This window comes from Oncorhynchus keta, chromosome 14 (genome assembly GCF_023373465.1).
Source record: "Oncorhynchus keta strain PuntledgeMale-10-30-2019 chromosome 14, Oket_V2, whole genome shotgun sequence".
NCBI lineage: Eukaryota > Metazoa > Chordata > Actinopteri > Salmoniformes > Salmonidae > Oncorhynchus > Oncorhynchus keta.
Window position 1 is genome coordinate 3502413 of NC_068434.1, and position 24529 is coordinate 3526941.

Sequence of the window (24529 nt, forward strand, 5' to 3'; positions counted from 1 at the left end):
TTAGATATGAAGTGTAGATCTATGTTACTGTACTATATCTATAGGATATGAAGTGTAGATCTATGTTACTGTATATATCTATTAGATATGAAGTGTAGATCTATGTTACTGTATATATCTATTAGATATGAAGTGTAGATCTATGTTACTGTATATATCTATTAGACATGATGTGTAGATCTATGTTACTGTATATATCTATTCGATATGAAGTGTAGATCTATGTTACTGTATATATCTATTAGATATGATGTGTAGATCTATGTTACTGTACTATATCTATTAGATATGAAGTGTAGATCTATGTTACTGTATATATCTATTAGATATGACGTGTAGATCTATGTTACTGTACTATTAGATATGAAGTGTAGATCTATGTTACTGTACTATATCTATAGGATATGAAGTGTAGATCTATGTTACTGTATATATCTATAGGATATGAAGTGTAGATCTATGTTACTGTATATATCTATAGGATATGATGTGTAGATCTATGTTACTGTACTATATCTATAGGAAATGAAGTGTAGATCTATGTTACTGTATATATCTATTAGATATGAAGTGTAGATCTATGTTACTGTATATATCTATTCGATATGAAGTGTAGATCTATGTTACTGTACTATATCTATTAGATATGAAGTGTAGATCTATGTTACTGTACTATTAGATATGAAGTGTAGATCTATGTTACTGTACTATATCTATAGGATATGAAGTGTAGATCTATGTTACTGTATATATCTATTAGATATGAAGTGTAGATCTATGTTACTGTACTATTAGATATGAAGTGTAGATCTATGTTACTGTATATATCTATTAGACATGATGTGTAGATCTATGTTACTGTACTATTAGATATGAAGTGTAGATCTATGTTACTGTATATATCTATTAGATATGAAGTGTAGATCTATGTTACTGTATATATCTATTAGATATGAAGTGTAGATCTATGTTACTGTATATATCTATTAGATATGATGTGTAGATCTATGTTACTGTACTATATCTATAGGATATGAAGTGCAGATCTATGTCACTGTACTATATCTATAGGATATGAAGTGTAGATCTATGTTACTGTATATATCTATAGGATATGATGTGTAGATCTATGTTACTGTATATATCTATTATATATGAAATGTAGATCTATGTTATTGTATATATCTATAGGATATGAAGTGTATATCTATGTTACTGTACTATTAGATATGAAGTGTAGATCTATGTTACTGTATATATCTATAGGATATGAAGTGTAGATCTATGTTACTGTATATATCTATAGGATATGAAGTGTAGATCTATGTTACTGTATATATCTATTAGATATGATGTGTAGATCTATGTTACTGTACTATATCTATTAGATATGAAGTGTAGATCTATGTTACTGTACTATTAGATATGAAGTGTAGATCTATGTTACTGTATATATCTATTAGATATGAAGTGTAGATCTATGTTACTGTATATATCTATTCGATATGAAGTGTAGATCTATGTTACTGTACTATATCTATTAGATATGAAGTGTAGATCTATGTTACTGTACTATTAGATATGAAGTGTAGATCTATGTTACTGTATATATCTATTAGATATGAAGTGTAGATCTATGTTACTGTATATATCTATTCGATATGAAGTGTAGATCTATGTTACTGTACTATATCTATAGGATATGAAGTGTAGATCTATGTTACTGTACTATTAGATATGAAGTGTAGATCTATGTTACTGTATATATCTATAGGATATGAAGTGTAGATCTATGTTACTGTACTATATGTTTTAGATATGAAGTGTAGATCTATGTTACTGTATATATCTATTAGATATGAAGTGTAGATCTATGTTACTGTATATATCTATAGGATATGAAGTGTAGATCTATGTTACTGTATATATCTATTCGATATGAAGTGTAGATCTATGTTACTGTATATATCTATTAGATATGAAGTGTAGATCTATGTTACTGTACTATTAGATATGAAGTGTAGATCTATGTTACTGTACTATATCTATTAGATATGAAGTGTAGATCTATGTTACTGTACTATATCTATAGGATATGAAGTGTAGATCTATGTTACTGTATATATCTATTAGATACGAAGTGTAGTTCTATGTTACTGTATATATCTATTAGATATGAAGTGTATATCTATGTTACTGTATATATCTATTAGATATGAAGTGTAGATCTATGTTACTGTACTATATCTATAGGATATGACGTGTAGATCTATGTTACTGTACTATTAGATATGATGTGTAGATCTATGTTACTGTACTATATCTATTAGATATGAAGTGTAGATCTATGTTACTGTATATATCTATAGGATATGAAGTGTAGATCTATGTTACTGTATATATCTATTCGATATGAAGTGTAGATCTATGTTACTGTATATATCTATTAGATATGAAGTGTAGATCTATGTTACTGTACTATATCTATTAGATATGAAGTGTAGATCTATGTTACTGTATGTATCTATTAGATATGAAGTGTAGATCTATGTTACTGTACTATTAGATATGAAGTGTAGATCTATGTTACTGTACTATATCTATTAGATATGAAGTGTAGATCTATGTTACTGTACTATATCTATAGGATATGAAGTGTAGATCTATGTTACTGTATATATCTATTAGATATGAAGTGTAGATCTATGTTACTGTATATATCTATTAGATATGAAGTGTAGATCTATGTTAATGTATATATCTATTAGATATGAAGTGTATATCTATGTTACTGTATATATCTATTAGATATGAAGTGTAGATCTATGTTACTGTATATATCTATTAGATATGAAGTGTAGATCTATGTTACTGTACTATTAGATATGAAGTGTAGATCTATGTTACTGTACTATATCTATTAGATATGAAGTGTAGATCTATGTTACTGTACTATATCTATAGGATATGAAGTGTAGATCTATGTTACTGTATATATCTATTAGATATGAAGTGTAGATCTATGTTACTGTATATATCTATTAGATATGAAGTGTATATCTATGTTACTGTATATATCTATTAGATATGAAGTGTAGATCTATGTTACTGTATATATCTATTAGATATGAAGTGTAGATCTATGTTACTGTACTATTAGATATGAAGTGTAGATCTATGTTACTGTACTATATCTATAGGATATGAAGTGTAGATCTATGTTACTGTATAGATTTTTATTTTATTTTTTTATTTTACCTTCATTTTACTAGGCAAGTCAGTTAAGAACAAATTCTTATTTTCAATGACGGCCTTGGAACAGTGGGTTAACTGCCTCTTCAGGGGCAGAAGGACAGATTTGTACCTTGTCAGCTCGGGGGTTTGAACTTGCAACCCTGGTTCAGTCTGTTTTCCCCCAGACACTGGGAGACATATCCACCTTTCAGCAGGACAGTAACGTCAATGACAAGGCCAAATCTACGCTGGAGTTCGTTACCAAGATGACAATGAATGTTCCTGAGTAGCCTAGTTACAATTGGACTTATATCGTCTTGAATATCTATGGTAATATTTGAAAATGGCTGTCTCGCAATGATCAACAACCAACTTGACTGAGTTTGAAGATTTTTTTTTAAAGAATAATGGGCCAATATTGTACAATCCAGGTGTGCAAAGCTGTTAGAGACTTACCCAGAAAGACTCACAGCTGTAATCGCTGCCAAAGGTGATTCTAACATGTATTATTAACTCAGGGCTGAGAATATTTATGTAAATGACATGTTTTTGTTTTTAATTTTCAATAACTTTGCCTCAATGTCTAAAAACATGTTTTCACTTTGTCATAATGAGGTGTTGTGGGTTGATGGGTGAGGAAAACATAGTTTCAATACATGTTATATTAGTAGTGCACACAATAGGGAAAAGGGTGCCAGTCCTGGTCTAAAGTAGTGTACGAAATAGGGAAAAGGGTGCCAGTCCTGGTCTGAAGTAGTGTACGAAATAGGGAAAAGGGTGCCAGTCCTGGTCTGAAGTAGTGTACGAAATAGGGAAAAGGGTGCCAGTCCTGGTCTGAAGTAGTGTACGAAATAGGGAAAAGGGTGCCAGTCCTGGTCTGAAGTAGTGCACACAATAGGGAAAAGGGTACCAGTCCTGGTCTGAAGTAGTGCACACAATAGGGAAAAGGGTGCCAGTCCTGGTCTGAAGTAGTGCACACAATAGGGAAAAGGGTACCAGTCCTGGTCTGAAGTAGTGCACACAATAGGGAAAAGGGTACCAGTCCTGGTCTGAAGTAGTGCACACAATAGGGAAAAGGGTGCCAGTCCTGGTCTGAAGTAGTGCACACAATAGGGAAAAGGGTGCCAGTCCTGGTCTGAAGTAGTGCACACAATAGGGAAAAGGGTACCAGTCCTGGTCTGAAGTAGTGCACACAATAGGGAAAAGGGTGCCAGTCCTGGTCTGAAGTAGTGCACACAATAGGGAAAAGGGTGCCAGTCCTGGTCTGAAGTAGTGCACACAATAGGGAAAAGGGTGCCAGTCCTGGTCTGAAGTAGTGTACACAATAGGGAAAAGGGTGCCAGTCCTGGTCTGAAGTAGTGTACGAAATAGGGAAAAGGGTGCCAGTCCTGGTCTAAAGTAGTGCACACAATAGGGAAAAGGGTGCCAGTCCTGGTCTGAAGTAGTGCACACAATAGGGAAAAGGGTGCCAGTCCTGGTCTGAAGTAGTGCACACAATAGGGAAAAGGGTGCCAGTCCTGGTCTAAAGTAGTGCACGAAATAGGGAAAAGGGTGCCAGTCTTGGTCTTAAGTAGTGCACACAATAGGGAAAAGGGTGCCAGTCCTGGTCTAAAGTAGTGCACACAATAGGGAAAAGGGTGCCAGTCCTGGTCTAAAGTAGTGCACAAAATAGGGAAAAGGGTGCCAGTCCTGGTCTAAAGTAGTGCACACAATAGGGAAAAGGGTGCCAGTCCTGGTCTAAAGTAGTGCACGCAATAGGGAAAAGGGTGCCAGTCCTGGTCTGAAGTAGTGTACGAAATAGGGAAAAGGGTGCCAGTCCTGGTCTAAAGTAGTGCACACAATAGGGAAAAGGGTGCCAGTCCTGGTCTGAAGTAGTGTACGAAATAGGGAAAAGGGTGCCAGTCCTGGTCTAAAGTAGTGCACACAATAGGAAAAGGGTGCCAGTCCTGGTCTGAAGTAGTGTACGAAATAGGAAAAGGGTGCCAGTCCTGGTCTGAAGTAGTGCACACAATAGGGAAAAGGGTGCCAGTCCTGGTCTGAAGTAGTGCACACAATAGGGAAAAGGGTGCCAGTCCTGGTCTGAAGTAGTGCACACAATAGGGAAAAGGGTGCCAGTCCTGGTCTAAAGTAGTGCACACAATAGGGAAAAGGGTGCCAGTCCTGGTCTGAAGTAGTGCACAAATAGGGAAAAGGGTGCCAGTCCTGGTCTGAAGTAGTGTACTAAATAGGGAAAACGGTGCCAGTCCTGGTCTGAAGTAGTGTACGAAATAGGGAAAAGAGTGCCAGTCCTGGTCTGAAGTAGTGTACGAAATAGGGAAAAGGGTGCCAGTCCTGGTCTAAAGTAGTACAGTAGGGAAAAGGGTGCCAGTCCTGGTCTAAAGTAGTGCACGTAGGGAAAAGGGTGCCAGTCCTGGTCTAAAGTAGTGCACACAATAGGGAAAAGGGTGCCAGTCCTGGTCTAAAGTAGTGCACGAAATAGGGAAAAGGGTGCCAGTCCTGGTCTAAAGTAGTGCACGAAATAGGGAAAAGGGTGCCAGTCCTGGTCTAAAGTAGTGCACGAAATAGGGAAAAGGGTGCCAGTCCTGGTCTAAAGTAGTGCACGAAATAGGGAAAAGGGAGCCAGTCCTGGTCTAAAGTAGTGCACGAAATAGGGAAAAGGGTGCCAGTCCTGGTCTGAAGTAGTGCACGAAATAGGGAAAAGGGTGCCAGTCCTGGTCTGAAGTAGTGTACGAAATAGGGAAAAGGGTGCCAGTCCTGGTCTAAAGTAGTGCACGAAATAGGGAAAAGGGTGCCAGTCCTGGTCTGAAGTAGTGCACACAATAGGGAAAAGGGTGCCAGTCCTGGTCTGAAGTAGTGTACGAAATAGGGAAAAGGGTGCCAGTCCTGGTCTAAAGTAGTGCACACAATAGGGAAAAGGGTGCCAGTCCTGGTCTGAAGTAGTGTACGAAAGAGGGAAAAGGGTGCCAGTCCTGGTCTAAAGTAGTGCACACAATAGGGAAAAGGGTGCCAGTCCTGGTCTGAAGTAGTGTACGAAATAGGGAAAACGGTGCCAGTCCTGGTCTAAAGTAGTGCACACAATAGGGAAAAGGGTGCCAGTCCTGGTCTGAAGTAGTGCACCAGTCCTGGTCTAAAGTAGTGCACGAAATAGGGAAAAGGGTGCCAGTCCTGGTCTGAAGTAGTGCACGAAATAGGGAAAAGGGTGCCAGTCCTGGTCTGAAGTAGTGCAGGGAAAAGGGTGCCAGTCCTGGTCTAAAGTAGTGAAATAGGGAAAAGGGAGCCAGTCCTGGTCTGAAGTAGTGCAAAATAGGGAAAAGGGTGCCAGTCCTGGTCTGAAGTAGTGTACGAAATAGGGAAAAGGGTGCCAGTCCTGGTCTGAAGTAGTGTACGAAATAGGGAAAAGGGTGCCAGTCCTGGTCTAAAGTAGTGCACACAATAGGGAAAAGGGTGCCAGTCCTGGTCTGAAGTAGTGCACACAATAGGGAAAAGGGTGCCAGTCCTGGTCTGAAGTAGTGTACGAAATAGGGAAAAGGGTGCCAGTCCTGGTCTAAAGTAGTGCACACAATAGGGAAAAGGGTGCCAGTCCTGGTCTGAAGTAGTGTACGAAAGAGGGAAAAGGGTGCCAGTCCTGGTCTAAAGTAGTGCACACAATAGGGAAAAGGGTGCCAGTCCTGGTCTGAAGTAGTGTACGAAATAGGAAAAGGGTGCCAGTCCTGGTCTAAAGTAGTGCACACAATAGGGAAAAGGGTGCCAGTCCTGGTCTGAAGTAGTGCACACAATAGGGAAAAGGGTGCCAGTCCTGGTCTGAAGTAGTGCACGAAATAGGGAAAAGGGTGCCAGTCCTGGTCTGAAGTAGTGCACGAAATAGGGAAAAGGGTGCCAGTCCTGGTCTAAAGTAGTGCACGAAATAGGGAAAAGGGTGCCAGTCCTGGTCTGAAGTAGTGCACACAATAGGGAAAAGGGTGCCAGTCCTGGTCTAAAGTAGTGCACGAAATAGGGAAAAGGGTGCCAGTCCTGGTCTAAAGTAGTGCACGAAATAGGGAAAAGGTGGCCAGTCCTGGTCTAAAGTAGTGGACGAAATAGGGAAAAGGGTGCCAGTCCTGGTCTAAAGTAGTGGACGAAATAGGAAAAGGGTGCCAGTCCTGGTCTGAAGTAGTGCACAAAATAGGAAAAGGGAGCCAGTCCTGGTCTAAAGTAGTGCACGAAATAGGGAAAAGGGTGCCAGTCCTGGTCTAAAGTAGTGCACGAAATAGGGAAAAGGGTGCCAGTCCTGGTCTAAAGTAGTGCACGAAATAGGGAAAAGGGTGCCAGTCCTGGTCTAAAGTAGTGGACGAAATAGGGAAAAGGGTGCCAGTCCTGGTCTGAAGTAGTGCACGAAATAGGGAAAAGGGAGCCAGTCCTGGTCTAAAGTAGTGTACGAAATAGGGAAAAGGGTGCCAGTTAGGACGCACCCTTAGTTTTATCATCCCTCCCATCCCCAAAATCCTCTGGAAAACATTTAATGGATGAATGAGGTGATGAATAATGTGGGAACGTGTGGCGGGGTGGGGTGGGGGGCAAAGTAATTTTATTGAGTATAGCTGGCGTAGGAACTACGGCGCCAGAGGGACAGCAGCATGGAGGCAGTTAAGACAAGGGATATGTCCCAGATTGGAGTATTACACACCTCCCAGACACCCCCACCCGGAGTTCGGGCCCCGCAGAAAAGCATTTTGTAACGCCATGAAAGAAATCTTTAGAATTACTGGAATTAGCTTTAAAACTGCAACATTTTCTGTCAAAATAGAATAGCTATCTATAGCAGGAAATTAGCTTAGAGATTCTTGAAAAAAATCCTAAATGAATTAGGCATGAACAGGGACAGCTTTTCCATAAGGACCCCTTATTCATGTCCTCATTACATGCAGTGCAGCAAAACCCCTCACGGTATGGAAAGTTCTCTACTTTGATAGATTTAAACAAGACAATATTGGAATCGCCATGGTCACAACCATAAACGGTCAACTCCGTCTCCCTGATAGATTAAGATTGAATATGAACTATCATTCAAATAGGTTACATTTATTTAGGTTTTAGAGTTATAAAGCAACTGAGGAAAAACTAAGTTGCTACTGTGTATACCATTTTAAATGAAGAAGAAAAAAATACATTTTGTTGTTGTTGGGGATTTTAACATGAATAATTTCCCATATTTTATAAATGTTTTATTTAACTTTTATTTATTGAACACATGACTGTTTTGAATATATTTATGTCAGTGCTTCATATTCTTAAATATTCAGAAAAAAAAATATTTGAATTACTGTTCTGCAACGTATGGAGTATTTGCTATCTTTGTATTTATTATGGATCCCCATTAGTTCCTGCCAAGGCAGCAGCTACTCTTCCTGGGGTGTATTATGGATCCCCATTAGTTCTTGCCAAGGCAACAGCTACTCTTCCTGGGGTTTATTATGGATCCCCGTTAGTTCCTGCCAAGGCAGCAGCTACTCTTCCTGGGGTGTATTATGGATCCCCATTAGTTCTTGCCAAGGCAGTAGCTACTCTTCCTGGGGTTTATTATGGATCCCCATTAGTTCCTGCCAAGGCAGCAGCTACTCTTCCTGGGGTTTATTATGGATCCCCATTAGTTCCTGCCAAGGCAGCAGCTACTCTTCCTGGGGTTTGTTATGGATCCCCATTACTTCCTGCCAAGGCAGCAGCTACTCTTCCTGGGGTTTATTATGGATCCCCATTAGTTCCTGCCAAGGCAGCAGCTACTCCTCCTGGGGTTTATTATGGATCGCCATTAGTTCCTGCCAAGCCAGCAGCTACTCTTCCTGGGGTTTATTATGGATCCCCATTAGTTCCTCCTGAGACAGCAGCTACTCTTCCTGGGGTTTATTATGGATCCCCATTAGTTCCTGCCAAGGCAGCAGATACTCTTCCTGGGGTTTATTATGGATCCCCATTAGTTCCTGCCAAGGCAGCAGCTACTCTTCCTGGGGTTTATTATGGATCCCCATTAGTTCCTGCCAAGGCAGCAGCTACTCTTCCTGGGGTTTATTATGGATCCCCATTAGTTCCTGCCAAGGCAGCAGCTACTCTTCCTGGGGTTTGTTATGGATCCCCATTACTTCCTGCCAAGGCAGCAGCTACTCTTCCTGGGGTTTATTATGGATCCCCATTAGTTCCTGCCAAGGCAGCAGCTACTCCTCCTGGGGTTTATTATGGATCGCCATTAGTTCCTGCCAAGCCAGCAGCTACTCTTCCTGGGGTTTATTATGGATCCCCATTAGTTCCTCCTGAGACAGCAGCTACTCTTCCTGGGGTTTATTATGGATCCCCATTACTTCCTGCCAAGGCAGCAGATACTCTTCCTGGGGTTTATTATGGATCCCCCATTAGTTCCTGCCAAGGCAGCAGCTACTCTTCCTGGGGTTTATTATGGATCCCCGTTAGTTCCTGCCAAGGCAGCAGCTACTCGTCCTGGGGTTTATTATGGATCCCCATTAGTTCCTGCCAAGGCAGCAGCTACTCTTCCTGGGGTTTGTTATGGATCCCCATTACTTCCTGCCAAGGCAGAAGCTACTCTTCCTGGGGTTTATTATGGATCCCCATTAGTTCCTGTCAAGGCAGCAGCTGCTCTTCCTGGGGTTTATTCTGGATCCCCATTAGTTCCTGCCAAGGCAGCAGCTACTCTTCCTGGGGTTTGTTATGGATCCCCATTACTTCCTGCCAAGGCAGAAGCTACTCTTCCTGGGGTTTATTATGGATCCCCATTAGTTCCTGCCAAGGCAGCAGCTACTCTTCCTGGGGTTTATTATGGATCGCCATTAGTTCCTGCCAAGCCAGCAGCTACTCTTCCTGGGGTTTATTATGGATCCCCATTAGTTCCTCCTGAGACAGCAGCTACTCTTCCTAGGGTTTATTATGGATCCCCATTAGTTCCTGCCAAGGCAGCAGATACTCTTCCTGGGGTTTATTATGGATCCCCATTAGTTCCTGCCAAGGCAGCAGCTACTCTTCCTGGGGTTTATTATGGATCCCCATTAGTTCCTGCCAAGGCAGCAGCTACTCTTCCTGGGGTGTATTATGGATCCCCATTAGTTCTTGCCAAGGCAGTAGCTACTCTTCCTGGGGTTTATTATGGATCCCCGTTAGTTCCTGCCAAGGCAGCAGCTACTCTTCCTGGGGTTTATTATGGATCCCCATTAGTTCCTGCCAAGGCAGCAGCTACTCTTCCTGGGGTTTATTATGGATCCCCATTAGTTCCTGCCAAGGCAGCAGCTACTCTTCCTGGGGTTTGTTATGGATCCCCATTAGTTCCTGCCAAGGCAGCAGCTACTCTTCCTGGGGTTTATTATGGATCCCCATTAGTTCCTGCCAAGACAGCAGCGACTCTTCCTGGGGGTTATTATGGATCCCCGTTAGTTCCTGCCAAGGTAGCAGCTACTCTTCCTGGGGGTTATTATGGATCCCCAAACTAGGGCCTGTAGGACCTGCCTTGTTGCTAGTGAGTCAACATTATGATAATTGGAGCCAACATTATGATAATTAATGAGTCCACATTATGATAATTAGTGAGTCCACATTATGATAATTAATGAGTCCACATTATGATAATTAATGAGTCCACATTATGATAATTAGTGAGTCAACATTATGATAATTGGAGCCAACATTATGATAATTAATGAGTCCACATTATGATAATTAGTGAGTCCACATTATGATAATTAATGAGTCCACATTATGATAATTAATGAGTCCATAATTATGATAATTAATGAGTCAACATTATGATAATTAATGAGTCCACATTATGATAATTAATCAGTCAACATTATGACATTATTATAACGAGTCAACATTATCATAATTAATGTGTCAACATTATCATAATTAGTGAGTCAACATTATGATAATTGGAGCCAACATTATGATAATTAATGAGTCAACATTATGATAATTAATGAGTCAACATTATGATAATTAATGAGTCCACAGTATGATAATTAATCAGTCAACATTATGATAATTAACGAGTCAACATTATCATAATTAATGAGTGAACATTATCATAATTGGTGAGTCAACATTATGATAATTAGAGCCAACATTAAGATAATTAATGAGTCAACATTATGATAATTAATGAGTCAACATTATGATAATTAATGAGTCAACATCATGATAATTAGAGCCAACATTATGATAATTAACGAGTCAACATTATGATAATTAATGAGTCAACATTATGATAATTAATGAGTCAACATTATGATAATTAATGAGTCAACATTATGATAATTAATGAGTCAACATTATGATAATTAATGAGTCAACATTATGATAATTAGAGCCAACATTATGATAATTAACGAGTCAACATTATGATAATTAATGAGTCAACATTATGATAATTAATGAGTCAACATTATGATAATTAGAGTCAACATTATGATAATTAGAGTCAGCATTATGATAATTCGAGTCAACATTATGATAATGAATGAGTCAACATTATGATAATTAGAGCCAACATTATGATAATTAAAGTCAACATTATGATAATTAGAGCCAACATTATGATAATTAGAGTCAACATTATGATAATGAATGAGTCAACATTATGATAATTAGAGTCGACATTATGACAATTCGAGTCAACATTATGATAATTAGTCAGCATTATGATAATTAGAGTCAGCATTATGATAATGAATGAGTCAACATTATGATGCTTGTTAAATTATACCAATAAGTAGATTAAATCTTCATAATGTGAACGCCGAGACGAGGACTGACACTTCGTGCATTTCATAATTGTACCAGTTTCCGGAGGTATCCGTTGTGTTGTGGGCTAGCTTTATGTGAATTATAATTTGCTGATGATCAGTCATTATCGCATCGACACGAACCATGACACGGCTGATTTAGAAATCGTGAGAGCTACAGTACTGTAACAAATGTGTTCGCTGATCAGATGATCAATAATATACATGTATATATTCTGCCGTTGTTCCCTTTCATAAAATTGGATTAACTAAAGAGCGTAAATAATTGATAGAGTAAAAATACATCTCATCCATCAGAATGTTTTAGTGAGCCGTGTGTGGAGGGAAATCAACATCCTGGAAGAATTGATGTTCTACTTGAGCAAGTTTAAGTTCACAGTATGGATACTCAGAGTGATATATTTAAAGAAAGGCCAGACTCCTAGTAGCTTGGCCAAACACAGAACATTTCTTGTCAGTTTTTTTTTTTTTGGGGGGGCCATTTTGACAACATTTCACAAACCAAGGCTCTGAATACGAAGTGTATAAGCAGTGTTGTGGTGGAGCTCCCACAATCCACCCTGTTGCTTTCACCTTAGAGATCTGCCAACAAATACAATTTTTTATCCTGTGTACCTCCTTTAAAGTACAATAAATCATAGTTTATTAGTTGATAAATGTTCTGTATAAATGACCTTCATTGAACATTACCTCCACATGTCCATATTGTAGGTACTGTGAATACGTAGACAGTACGTCTAAGATCAACACCAATCTCATTTTGAATAAAAAAATAAGAACAAATAAACTCTTAGAAGTACAGTAGTCCGTAGTTTCCATAGCATTTGAGATGAACCAATCACATCTGAAACATTGTAGCCACATGGGCTTTGCTTGTACTGTACACTGTACTTGTGAGTTCACACAGTAGAGACGTTCTTCAATTAAACCTGTGACGGGTTTCACTGCCTTGTGTTTGATCACCAGAGTCACAGACAGACAGGGCAGCTGGGAGAGAGACGAAGTAACTAACTCTACACACTCGCCTATGATTGGTGGGAAAAGGTGCTACAAACTCTATACCTTTTCAAGTGACTCACATGGGCAACTGAACGGTTCCCACTGCTACACTGTCTCAGTATCATATAGACTATTAAACTATACTGTCTCAGTATCATATAGACTATTAAACTATACTGTCTCAGTATCATATAGACTATTAAACTATACTGTCTCAGTATCATATAGACTATTAAACTATACTGTCTCAGTAGTGTATAGACTATTAAACTATACTGTCTCAGTAGTGTATATAGACTATTAAACTATACTGTCTCAGTAGTGTATATAGACTATTAAACTATACTGTCTCAGTAGTGTATATAGACTATTAAACTATACTGTCTCAGTAGTGTATATAGACTATTAAACTACACTGTCTCAGTATCATATAGACTATTAAACTATACTGTCTCAGTAGTGTATATAGACTATTAAACTATACTGTCTCAGTAGTGTATAGACTATTAAACTACACTGTCTCAGTATCATATAGACTATTAAACTATACTGTCTCAGTATCATATAGACTACTAAACTATACTGTCTCAGTAGTGTATAGACTATTAAACTATACTGTCTCAGTAGTGTATAGACTACTAAACTATACTGTCTCAGTAGTGTATAGACTATTAAACTACACTGTCTCAGTATCATATAGACTATTAAACTATACTGTCTCAGTATCATATAGACTACTCACTAACTTTAAGCAAACTATACTGTCTCAGTAGTGTATAGACTATTAAACTATACTGTCTCAGTATCATATAGACTATTAAACTATACTGTCTCAGTATCATATAGACTATTAAACTATACTGTCTCAGTATCATATAGACTATTAAACTATACTGTCTCAGTATCATATAGACTATTAAACTATACTGTCTCAGTATCATATAGACTATTAAACTACACTGTCTCAGTATCATATAGACTATTAAACTATACTGTCTCAGTATCATATAGACTATTAAACTATACTGTCTCAGTATCATATAGACTATTAAACTATACTGTCTCAGTATCATATAGACTATTAAACTATACTGTCTCAGTAGTGTATAGACTATTAAACTGACCATTCACTGTCTTTCATAACCCTTTGTGTCAAAAATTAAGTCTAGAATCGGCTTCCTTCACTCATTCTGCCAAACATACCCTCGTAAAACTGACCATCCTACAGATCCTCGACTTCGGTGATGTCATTTACAAAATAGTCTCCAACACTCCACTCAACAAATTGGATGCAGTCTATCACAGTGCCATCCATAAAGCCCCATATACCACCCACCACTGCGACCTGTACGCTCTCGTTGGCTGGCCCTCGCTTCATACTCGTCGCCAAGCCCACTGGCTCCAGGTCATCTACAAGTCTTTGCTTGATAAAGCCCCGCCTTTTCTCAGCTCACTGGTCACCATTGCAGCTCCCACCAGTAGCACGCGCTCCAGCAGGTATATCTCACTGGTCACCCTCAAAGCCTATTCTTCCTTTGGCCGCCTTTCCTTCCAGTTCTCTGTTGTCAACGACTGGAACGAACTACAAACAGCACTGAAACTTGGAGACCCATATCTCCCTCACTAACTTTAAGCACCAGCTGTCAGAGCAGCTCACAGATCACTGCACCTGTACATAGCCCATCTGTAAACAGCCCATCCAACTACCTCATCCCCATACTGTACTTATTTATCTTGCTCCTTTGCACCCCAGTTTCTCTACTTGCACATTCATCTTCTGCACATCTATCTCTCCAGTGTTAATCTGCTATACTGTAATTACTTTCACCACCATGGCCTATTAATTGCCTGACCTCTCTTATCCGACCTCATTTCCACATGCTGTATATAGATTTTCCTACTGGATTATGGATTGTATATTTGTTTACTCCATGTGTAACTCTGTGTTGTTGTTTATTGTTTATTCCATGTGTAACTCTGTGTTGTTTTTTGTCGCACTGCTTTGCTTTATCTTGGCCAGGTCGCAGTTGTAAATGAGAACTTGTTCTCAACGAGCCTACCTGGTTAAATAAAGGTGTTCTCAACTAGTCTACCTGGTTAAATAAAGGTGAAATATATATCTATATTTTTTTTAAATGGACAATTTCTGAACATTTTAAAATGGGGTGAAATGCAGAAACGTGACGTGGTTTGTGGAAGAAGATACCCAACGACTTCTGATCAACATGACTTCTGATCAACATGACTTCTGATCAACATGACTTCTGATCAACATGACTTCTGATCAACATGACTTCTGATCAACATGACTTCTGATCAACATGACTTCTGATGAACATGACTTCTGTCAACATGACTTCTGATCAACATGACTTCTGATGAACATGACTTCTGATCAACATGACTTCTGATCAACATGACTTCTGATCAACATGACTTCTGATCAACATGACTTCTGATCAACATGACTTCTGATCAACATGACTTCTGATCAACATGACGTCATGGTAAAACTGCTTGATTCCACCTTTTACAAGTTTTGGTAACACTTTATATTAGGCTGTGGTAACAATTTATGTTAGGTTGTGGTAACACTTTATATTAGGTTGTCTTAACACTTTATGTTAGGTTGTGGTAACACTATATATTAGGTTGTCTTAACACTTTATGTTAGGTTGTGGTAACACTTTATATTAGGTTGTCTTAACACTTTATGTTAGGTTGTGGTAACACTGTATATTAAGTTGTCTTAACACTGTATATTAAGTTGTCTTAACACTTTATATTAAGTTGTCTTAACACTTTATGCTAGGTTGTGGTAACACTTTATATTAGGTTGTCTTAACACTTTATATTAGGTTGTGGTAACACTTTATATTAAGTTGTCTTAACACTTTATGCTAGGTTGTGGTAACACTGTATATTAGGTTGTCTTAACACTTTATGTTAGGTTGTGGTAACACTGTATATTAAGTTGTCTTAACACTGTATATTAGGTTGTCTTAACACTGTATATTAAGTTGTCTTAACACTTTATATTAAGTTGTCTTAACACTTTATGTTAGGTTGTGGTAACACTTTATATTAGGTTGTCTTAACACTTTATGTTAGGTTGTGGTAACACTGTATATTAAGTTGTCTTAACACTGTATATTAAGTTGTCTTAACACTGTATATTAAGTTGTCTTAACACTGTATATTAAGTTGTCTTAACACTTTATGCTAGGTTGTGGTAACACTGTATATTAGGTTGTCTTAACACTTTATGTTAGGTTGTGGTAACACTGTATATTAAGTTGTCTTAACACTGTATATTAAGTTGTCTTAACACTTTATATTAAGTTGTCTTAACACTTTATATTAGGTTGTCTTAACACTTTATGTTAGGTTGTGGTAACACTGTATATTAACACTGTTGTCTTAACACTGTATATTAGGTTGTCTTAACACTGTATAGTAAGTTGTCTTAACACTGTATATTAAGTTGTCTTAACACTTTATGCTAGGTTGTGGTAACACTTTATATTAGGTTGTCTTAACACTTTATGTTAGGTTGTGGTAACACTGTATATTAAGTTGTCTTAACACTGTATATTAAGTTGTCTTAACACTTTATGTTAGGTTGTGGTAACACTTTATATTAGGTTGTCTTAACACTTTATGTTAGGTTGTGGTAACACTGTATATTAAGATGTCTTAACACTTTATGTTAGGTTGTGGTAACACTTTATATTAGGTTGTCTTAACACTTTATGCTAGGTTGTGGTAACACTTTATATTAGGTTGTCTTAACACTGTATATTAAGTTGTCTTAACACTTTATGCTAGGTTGTGGTAACACTTTATATTAGGTTGTCTTAACACTTTATGTTAGGTTGTGGTAACACTTTATATTAAGTTGTCTTAACACTGTATATTAAGTTGTCTTAACACTGTATATTAAGTTGTCTTAACACTTTATATTAAGTTGTCTTAACACTGTATAGTTAAGTTGTCTTAACACTGTATATTAGGTTGTCTTAACACTTTATATTAGGATGTCTTAACACTGTATATTAAGTTGTCTTAACACTTTATGCTAGGTTGTGGTAACACTTTATATAAGGATGTCTTAACACTGTATATTAAGTTGTCTTAACACTTTATGTTAGGTTGTGGTAACACTTTATATTAGGTTGTCTTAACACTTTATGTTAGGTTGTCTTAACACTGTATAGTAAGTTGTCTTAACACTGTATATTAGGTTGTCTTAACACTGTATATTAAGTTGTCTTAACACTTTATATTAGGTTGTCTTAACACTTTATATTAAGTTGTCTTAACACTTTGTTAGGTTGTGGTAACACTTTATATTAGGATGTCTTAACACTGTATATTAGGTTGTGGTAACACTTTATATTAGGTTGTCTTAACACTGTATATTAAGTTGTCTTAACACTTTATGCTAGGTTGTGGTAACACTTTATATTAAGTTCCTTTGTGGACTAGTAACCAGCAGGTAGTCTAGTGGTTAGTGTGTTGGACTAGTAACCAGCAGGTAGTCTAGTGGTTAGTGTGTTGGACTAGTAACCAGCAGGTAGCCCAGTGGGTAGAGTGTTGGACTAGTAACCAGCAGGTAGTCTAGTGGTTAGTGTGTTGGACTAGTAACCAGCAGGTAGCCTAGTGGTTAGAGTGTTGGACTAGTAACCAGCAGGTTGTCTAGTGGTTAGAGTGTTGGACTAGTAACCAGCAGGTAGCCTAGTGGTTAGAGTGTTGGACTAGTAACCAGCAGGTAGCCTAGTGGTTAGAGTGTTGGGTCAGTAACCAGCAGGTAGCCTAGTGGTTAGAGTGTTGGACTAGTAACCAGCAGGTAGCCTAGTGGTTAGAGTGTTGGACTAGTAACCAGCAGGTAGCCTAGTGGTTAGAGTGTTGGACTAGTAACCAGCAGGTAGCCTAGTGGTTAGAGTGTTGGACTAGTAACCAGCAGGTAGCCTAGTGGTTAGAGTGTTGGGTCAGTAACCAGCAGGTAGCCTAGTGGTTAGAGTGTTGGACTAGTAACCAGCAGGTAGCCTAGTGGTTAGAGTGTTGGACTAGTAACCAGCAGGTAGCCTAGTGGTTAGAGTGTTGGACTAGTAACCAGCAGGTAGCCTAGTGGTTAGAGTTGGACTAGTAACCAGCAGGTAGCCTAGTGGTTAGAGTGTTGGACTAGTAACCAGCAGGTAGCCTAGTGGTTAGAGTTGGACTAGTAACCAGCAGGTAGCCTAGTGGTTAGAGTGTTGGACTAGTAACCAGCAGGTAGCTTAGTGGTTAGAGTGTTGGACTAGTAACCAGCAGGTAGCCTAGTGGTTAGAGTGTTGGACTAGTAACCAGCAGGTAGCCCAGTGGGTAGAGTGTTGGACTAGTAACCAGCAGGTAGCCTAGTGGTTAGAGTGTTGGACTAGTAACCAGCAGGTAGCCTAGTGGTTAGAGTGTTGGACTAGTAACCAGCAGGTAGCCCAGTGGTAGAGTGTTGGACTAGTAACCAGCAGGTAGCCTAGTGGTTAGAGTGTTGGACTAGTAACCAGCAGGTAGCCTAGTGGTTAGAGTGTTGGACTAGTAACCAGCAGGTAGCCCAGTGGTTAGAGTGTTGGACTAGTAACCAGCAGGTAGCCTAGTGGTTAGAGTGTTGAACTAGTAACCAGCAGGTAGCCTAGTGGTTAGAGTGTTGGACCAGTAACCAGCAGGTAGCCTAGTGGTTAGAGTGTTGGACTAGTAACCAGCAGGTAGCCCAGTGGTTAGAGTGTTGGACTAGTAACCAGCAGGTAGCCTAGTGGTTAGAGTGTTGAACTAGTAACCAGCAGGTAGCCTAGTGGTTAGAGCGTTGGACTAGTAACCTGCAGGTAGCCTAGTCGTAAGAGTGTTGGGCCAGTAACCAGCAGGTAGACTAGCGGTTAGAGTGTTGGACTAGTAACCAGCAGGTAGCCTAGTGGTTAGAGTGTTGGACTAGTAACCAGCAGGTAGCCTAGTGGTTAGAGCGTTGGACTAGTAACCAGCAGGTAGCCTAGTGGTTAGAGCGTTGGACTAGTAACCAGCAGGTAGCCTAGTGGTTAGAGAGTTGGACTAGTAACCAGCAGGTAGCCTAGTGGTTAGAGCGTTGGACTAGTAACCAGCAGGTAGCCTAGTGGTTAGAGTGTTGGACTAGTAACCAGCAGGTAGCCTAGTGGTTAGAGTGTTGGACTAGTAACCAGCAGGTAGCCCAGTGGGTAGAGTGTTGGACTAGTAACCAGCAGGTAGCCTAGTGGTTAGAGTGTTGGACTAGTAACCAGCAGGTAGCCTAGTGGTTAGAGTGTTGGACTAGTAACCAGCAGGTAGCCCAGTGGGTAGAGTGTTGGACTAGTAACCAGCAGGTAGCCTAGTGGTTAGAGTGTTGGACTAGTAACCAGCAGGTAGCCTAGTGGTTAGAGTGTTGGACTAGTAACCAGCAGGTAGCCCAGTGGTTAGAGTGTTGGACTAGTAACCAGCAGGTAGCCTAGTGGTTAGAGTGTTGAACTAGTAACCAGCAGGTAGCCTAGTGGTTAGAGTGTTGGACCAGTAACCAGCAGGTAGCCTAGTGGTTAGAGTGTTGGACTAGTAACCAGCAGGTAGCCCAGTGGTTAGAGTGTTGGACTAGTAACCAGCAGGTAGCCTAGTGGTTAGAGTGTTGAACTAGTAACCAGGAGGTAGCCTAGTGGTTAGAGCGTTGGACTAGTAACCAGCAATGTGCCTAGTGGTAAGAGTGTTGGGCCAGTAACCAGCAGGTAGACTAGTGGTTAGAGTGTTGGACTAGTAACCAGCAGGTAGCCTAGTGGTTAGAGTGTTGGACTAGTAACCAGCAGGTAGCCTAGTGGTTAGAGTGTTGGACTAGTAACCAGCAGGTAGCCTAGTGGTTAGAGCGTTGGACTAGTAACCAGCAGGTAGCCTAGTGGTTAGAGAGTTGGACTAGTAACCAGCAGGTAGCCTAGTGGTTAGAGCGTTGGACTAGTAACCAGCAGGTAGCCTAGTGGTTAGAGCGTTGGACTAGTAACCAGCAGGTAGCCTAGTGGTTAGAGCGTTGGACTAGTAACCAGCAGGTAGCCTAGTGGTTAGAGTGTTGGACTAGTAACCAGCAGGTAGCCTAGTGGTTAGAGCGTTGGACTAGTAACCAGCAGGTAGCCTAGTGGTTAGAGTGTTGGACTAGTAACCAGCAGGTAGCCTAGTGGTTAGAGCGTTGGACTAGTAACCAGCAGGTAGCCTAGTGGTTAGAGTGTTGGACTAGTAACCAGCAGGTAGCCTAGTGGTTAGAGTGTTGGACTAGTAACCAGCAGGTAGCCTAGTGGTTAGAGCGTTGGCCTAGTAACTAGCAGGTAGCCTAGTGGTTAGAGTGTTGGACTAGTAACCAGCAGGTAGCCTAGTGGGTAGAGCGTTGGACTAGAAACCAGCAGGTAGCCTAGTGGTTAGAGTGTTGGACTAGTAACCAGCAGGTAGCCTAGTGGTTAGAGTTTTGGACTAGTAACCAGCAGGTAGCCTAGTGGTTAGAGCGTTGGACTAGTAACCAGCAGGTAGCCTAGTGGTTATAGCGTTGGACTAGTAACCAGCAGGTAGCCTAGTGGTTAGAGTGTTGGACCAGTAACCAGCAGGTAGCCTAGTGGTTAGAGTGTTGGACTAGTAACCAGCAGGTAGCCTAGTGGTTAGAGTGTTGGACTAGTAACCAGCAGGTAGCCTAGTGGTTAGAGTGTTGGACTAGTAACCAGCAGGTAGCCTAGTGGTTAGAGCGTTGGACTAGTAACCAGCAGGTAGCCTAGTGGTTAGAGCGTTGGACTAGTAACCAGCAGGTAGCCTAGTGGTTAGAGTGTTGGACTAGTAACCAGCAGGTACCCTAGTGGTTAGAGCATTGGACTAGTAACCAGCAGGTAGCCTAGTGGTTAGAGCATTGGCCTAGTAACTAGCAGGTAGCCTAGTGGTTAGAGTGTTGGACTAGTAACCAGCAGGTAGCCTAGTGGTTAGAGCGTTGGACTAGTAACCAGCAGGTAGCCTAGTGGTTAGAGTGTTGGACTAGTAACCAGCAGGTAGCCTAGTGGTTAGAGCGTTGGACTAGTAACCAGCAGTTATCCTAGTGGTTAGAGCGTTGGACTAGTAACCAGCAGGTAGCCTAGTGGTTAGAGCGTTGGACTAGTAACCAGCAGGTAGCATAGTGGTTAGAGTGTTGGGTCAGTAACCAGCAGGTAGCCTAGTGGTTAGAGTGTTGGACCAGTAACCAGCAGGTAGCCTAGTGGTTAGAGTGTTGGACTAGTAACCAGCAGGTAGCCTAGTGGTTAGAGCGTTGGACTAGTAACCAGCAGGTAGCCTAGTGGTTAGAGTGTTGGAACTAGTAACCAGCAGGTAGCCTAGTGGTTAGAGTGTTGGACCAGTAACCAGCAGGTAGCCTAGTGGTTAGAGTGTTGGACTAGTAACCAGCAGGTAGCCCAGTGGTTAGAGTGTTGGACTAGTAACCAGCAGGTAGCCTAGTGGTTAGAGTGTTGAACTAGTAACCAGGAGGTAGCCTAGTGGTTAGAGCGTTGGACTAGTAACCAGCAATGTGCCTAGTCGTAAGAGTGTTGGGCCAGTAACCAGCAGGTAGACTAGCGGTTAGAGTGTTGGACTAGTAACCAGCAGGTAGCCTAGTGGTTAGAGTGTTGGACTAGTAACCAGCAGGTAGCCTAGTGGTTAGAGCGTTGGACTAGTAACCAGCAGGTAGCCTAGTGGTTAGAGCGTTGGACTAGTAACCAGCAGGTAGCCTAGTGGTTAGAGAGTTGGACTAGTAACCAGCAGGTAGCCTAGTGGTTAGAGCGTTGGACTAGTAACCAGCAGGTAGCCTAGTGGTTAGAGCGTTGGACTAGTAACCAGCAGGTAGCCTAGTGGTTAGAGCGTTGGACTAGTAACCAGCAGGTAGCCTAGTGGTTAGAGTTTGGACTAGTAACCAGCAGGTAGCCTAGTGGTTAGAGCGTTGGACTAGTAACCAGCAGGTAGCCTAGTGGTTAGAGTGTTGGCCTAGTAACCAGCAGGTAGCCTAGTGGTTAGAGCGTTGGACTAGTAACCAGCAGGTAGCCTAGTGGTTAGAGTGTTGGACTAGTAACCAGCAGGTAGCCTAGTGGTTAGAGCGTTGGCCTAGTAACCAGCAGGTAGCCTAGTGGTTAGAGCGTTGGCCTAGTAACCAGCAGGTAGCCTAGTGGTTAGAGTGTTGGACTAGTAACCAGCAGGTAGCCTAGTGGTTAGAGCGTTGGACTAGTAACCAGCAGGTAGCCTAGTGGTTAGAGCGTTGGACTAGTAACCAGCAGGTAGCCTAGTGGTTAGAGTGTTGGACTAGTAACCAGCAGGTAGCCTAGTGGTTAGAGCGTTGGACTAGTAACCAGCAGGTAGCCTAGTGGTTAGAGCGTTGGACTAGTAACCAGCAGGTAGCCTAGTGGTTAGAGTGTTGGACCAGTAACCAGCAGGTAGCCTAGTGGTTAGAGTGTTGGACTAGTAACCAGCAGGTAGCCTAGTGGTTAGAGCGTTGGACTAGTAACCAGCAGGTAGCCTAGTGGTTAGAGTGTTGGACTAGTAACCAGCAGGTAGCCTAGTGGTTAGAGCGTTGGACTAGTAACCAGCAGGTAGCCTAGTGGTTAGAGCGTTGGACTAGTAACCAGCAGGTAGCCTAGTGGTTAGAGCGTTGGACTAGTAACCAGCAGGTAGCCTAGTGGTTAGAGTGTTGGACTAGTAACCAGCAGGTAGCCTAGTGGTTAGAGCGTTGGACTAGTAACCAGCAGGTAGCCTAGTGGTTAGAGCGTTGGACTAGTAACCAGCAGGTAGCCTAGTGGTTAGAGTGTTGGACTAGTAACCAGCAGGTAGCCTAGTGGTTAGAGCGTTGGACTAGTAACCAGCAGGTAGCCTAGTGGTTAGAGCGTTGGACTAGTAACCAGCAGGTAGCCTAGTGGTTAGAGCGTTGGACTAGTAACCAGCAGGTAGCCTAGTGGTTAGAGTGTTGGACTAGTAACCAGCAGGTAGCCTAGTGGTTAGAGCGTTGGACTAGTAACCAGCAGGTAGCCTAGTGGTTAGAGCGTTGGACTAGTAACCAGCAGGTAGCCTAGTGGTTAGAGTGTTGGACTAGTAACCAGCAGGTAGCCTAGTGGTTAGAGCGTTGGACTAGTAACCAGCAGGTAGCCTAGTGGTTAGAGTGTTGGACTAGTAACCAGCAGGTAGCCTAGTGGTTAGAGCGTTGGACTAGTAACCAGCAGGTAGCCTAGTGGTTAGAGCGTTGGACTAGTAACCAGCAGGTAGCCTAGTGGTTAGAGTGTTGGACTAGTAACCAGCAGGTAGCCTAGTGGTTAGAGCGTTGGACTAGTAACCAGCAGGTAGCCTAGTGGTTAGAGCGTTGGACTAGTAACCAGCAGGTAGCCTAGTGGTTAGAGTTTTGGACTAGTAACCAGCAGGTAGCCTAGTGGTTAGAGCGTTGGACTAGTAACCAGCAGGTAGCCTAGTGGTTAGAGCGTTGGACTAGTAACCAGCAGGTAGCCTAGTGGTTAGAGCGTTGGACTAGTAACCAGCAGGTAGCCTAGTGGTTAGAGTGTTGGACTAGTAACCAGCAGGTAGCCTAGTGGTTAGAGCGTTGGACTAGTAACCAGCAGGTAGCCTAGTGGTTAGAGTGTTGGACTAGTAACCAGCAGGTAGCCTAGTGGTTAGAGCGTTGGACTAGTAACCAGCAGGTAGCCTAGTGGTTAGAGCGTTGGACTAGTAACCAGCAGGTAGCCTAGTGGTTAGAGTGTTGGACTAGTAACCAGCAGGTAGCCTAGTGGTTAGAGTGTTGGACTAGTAACCAGCAGGTAGCCTAGTGGTTAGAGCATTGGACTAGTAACCAGCAGGTAGCCTAGTGGTTAGAGTGTTGGACTAGTAACCAGCAGGTAGCCTAGTGGTTAGAGCGTTGGACTAGTAACCAGCAGGTAGCCTAGTGGTTAGAGCGTTGGACTAGTAACCAGCAGGTAGCCTAGTGGTTAGAGTGTTGGACTAGTAACCAGCAGGTAGCCTAGTGGTTAGAGCGTTGGACTAGTAACCAGCAGGTAGCATAGTGGTTAGAGCGTTGGACTAGTAACCAGCAGGTAGCATAGTGGTTAGAGTGTTGGGTCAGTAACCAGCAGGTAGCCTAGTGGTTAGAGTGTTGGACCAGTAACCAGCAGGTAGCCTAGTGGTTAGAGTGTTGGACTAGTAACCAGCAGGTAGCCTAGTGGTTAGAGTGTTGGACTAGTAACCAGCAGGTAGCCTAGTGGTTAGAGTGTTGGACTAGTAACCAGCAGGTAGCCTAGTGGTTAGAGTGTTGGACCAGTAACCAGCAGGTAGCCTAGTGGTTAGAGTGTTGGACCAGTAACCAGCAGGTAGCCTAGTGGTTAGAGTGTTGGACTAGTAACCAGCAGGTAGCCTAGTGGTTAGAGCGTTGGACTAGTAACCAGCAGGTAGCCTAGTGGTTAGAGTGTTGGACTAGTAACCAGCAGGTAGCCTAGTGGTTAGAGTGTTGGACTAGTAACCAGCAGGTAGCC

The 24529-nt window shown here is 41.3% G+C and overlaps 1 long non-coding RNA gene across 4 annotated transcripts; it reads left to right on the top strand.

The window, feature by feature from the left end:
* Window positions 1-20568: 20568 nt before the first annotated feature.
* Window positions 20569-24100, top strand: LOC127907116 (uncharacterized). Of its 4 annotated transcripts, none has more exons than XR_008063274.1 (3): window positions 20569-20584; window positions 22340-23353; window positions 23588-24100. It is a non-coding gene; the product is annotated as an uncharacterized LOC127907116 (long non-coding RNA). The 4 variants fall into 4 exon arrangements; XR_008063273.1 differs by lacking the exon at window positions 20569-20584 and adding an exon at window positions 21624-21872 and having other exon boundaries at window positions 22496-23353; XR_008063272.1 differs by lacking the exon at window positions 20569-20584 and having other exon boundaries at window positions 21937-22378; window positions 22496-23353.
* Window positions 24101-24529: the final 429 nt, after the last annotated feature.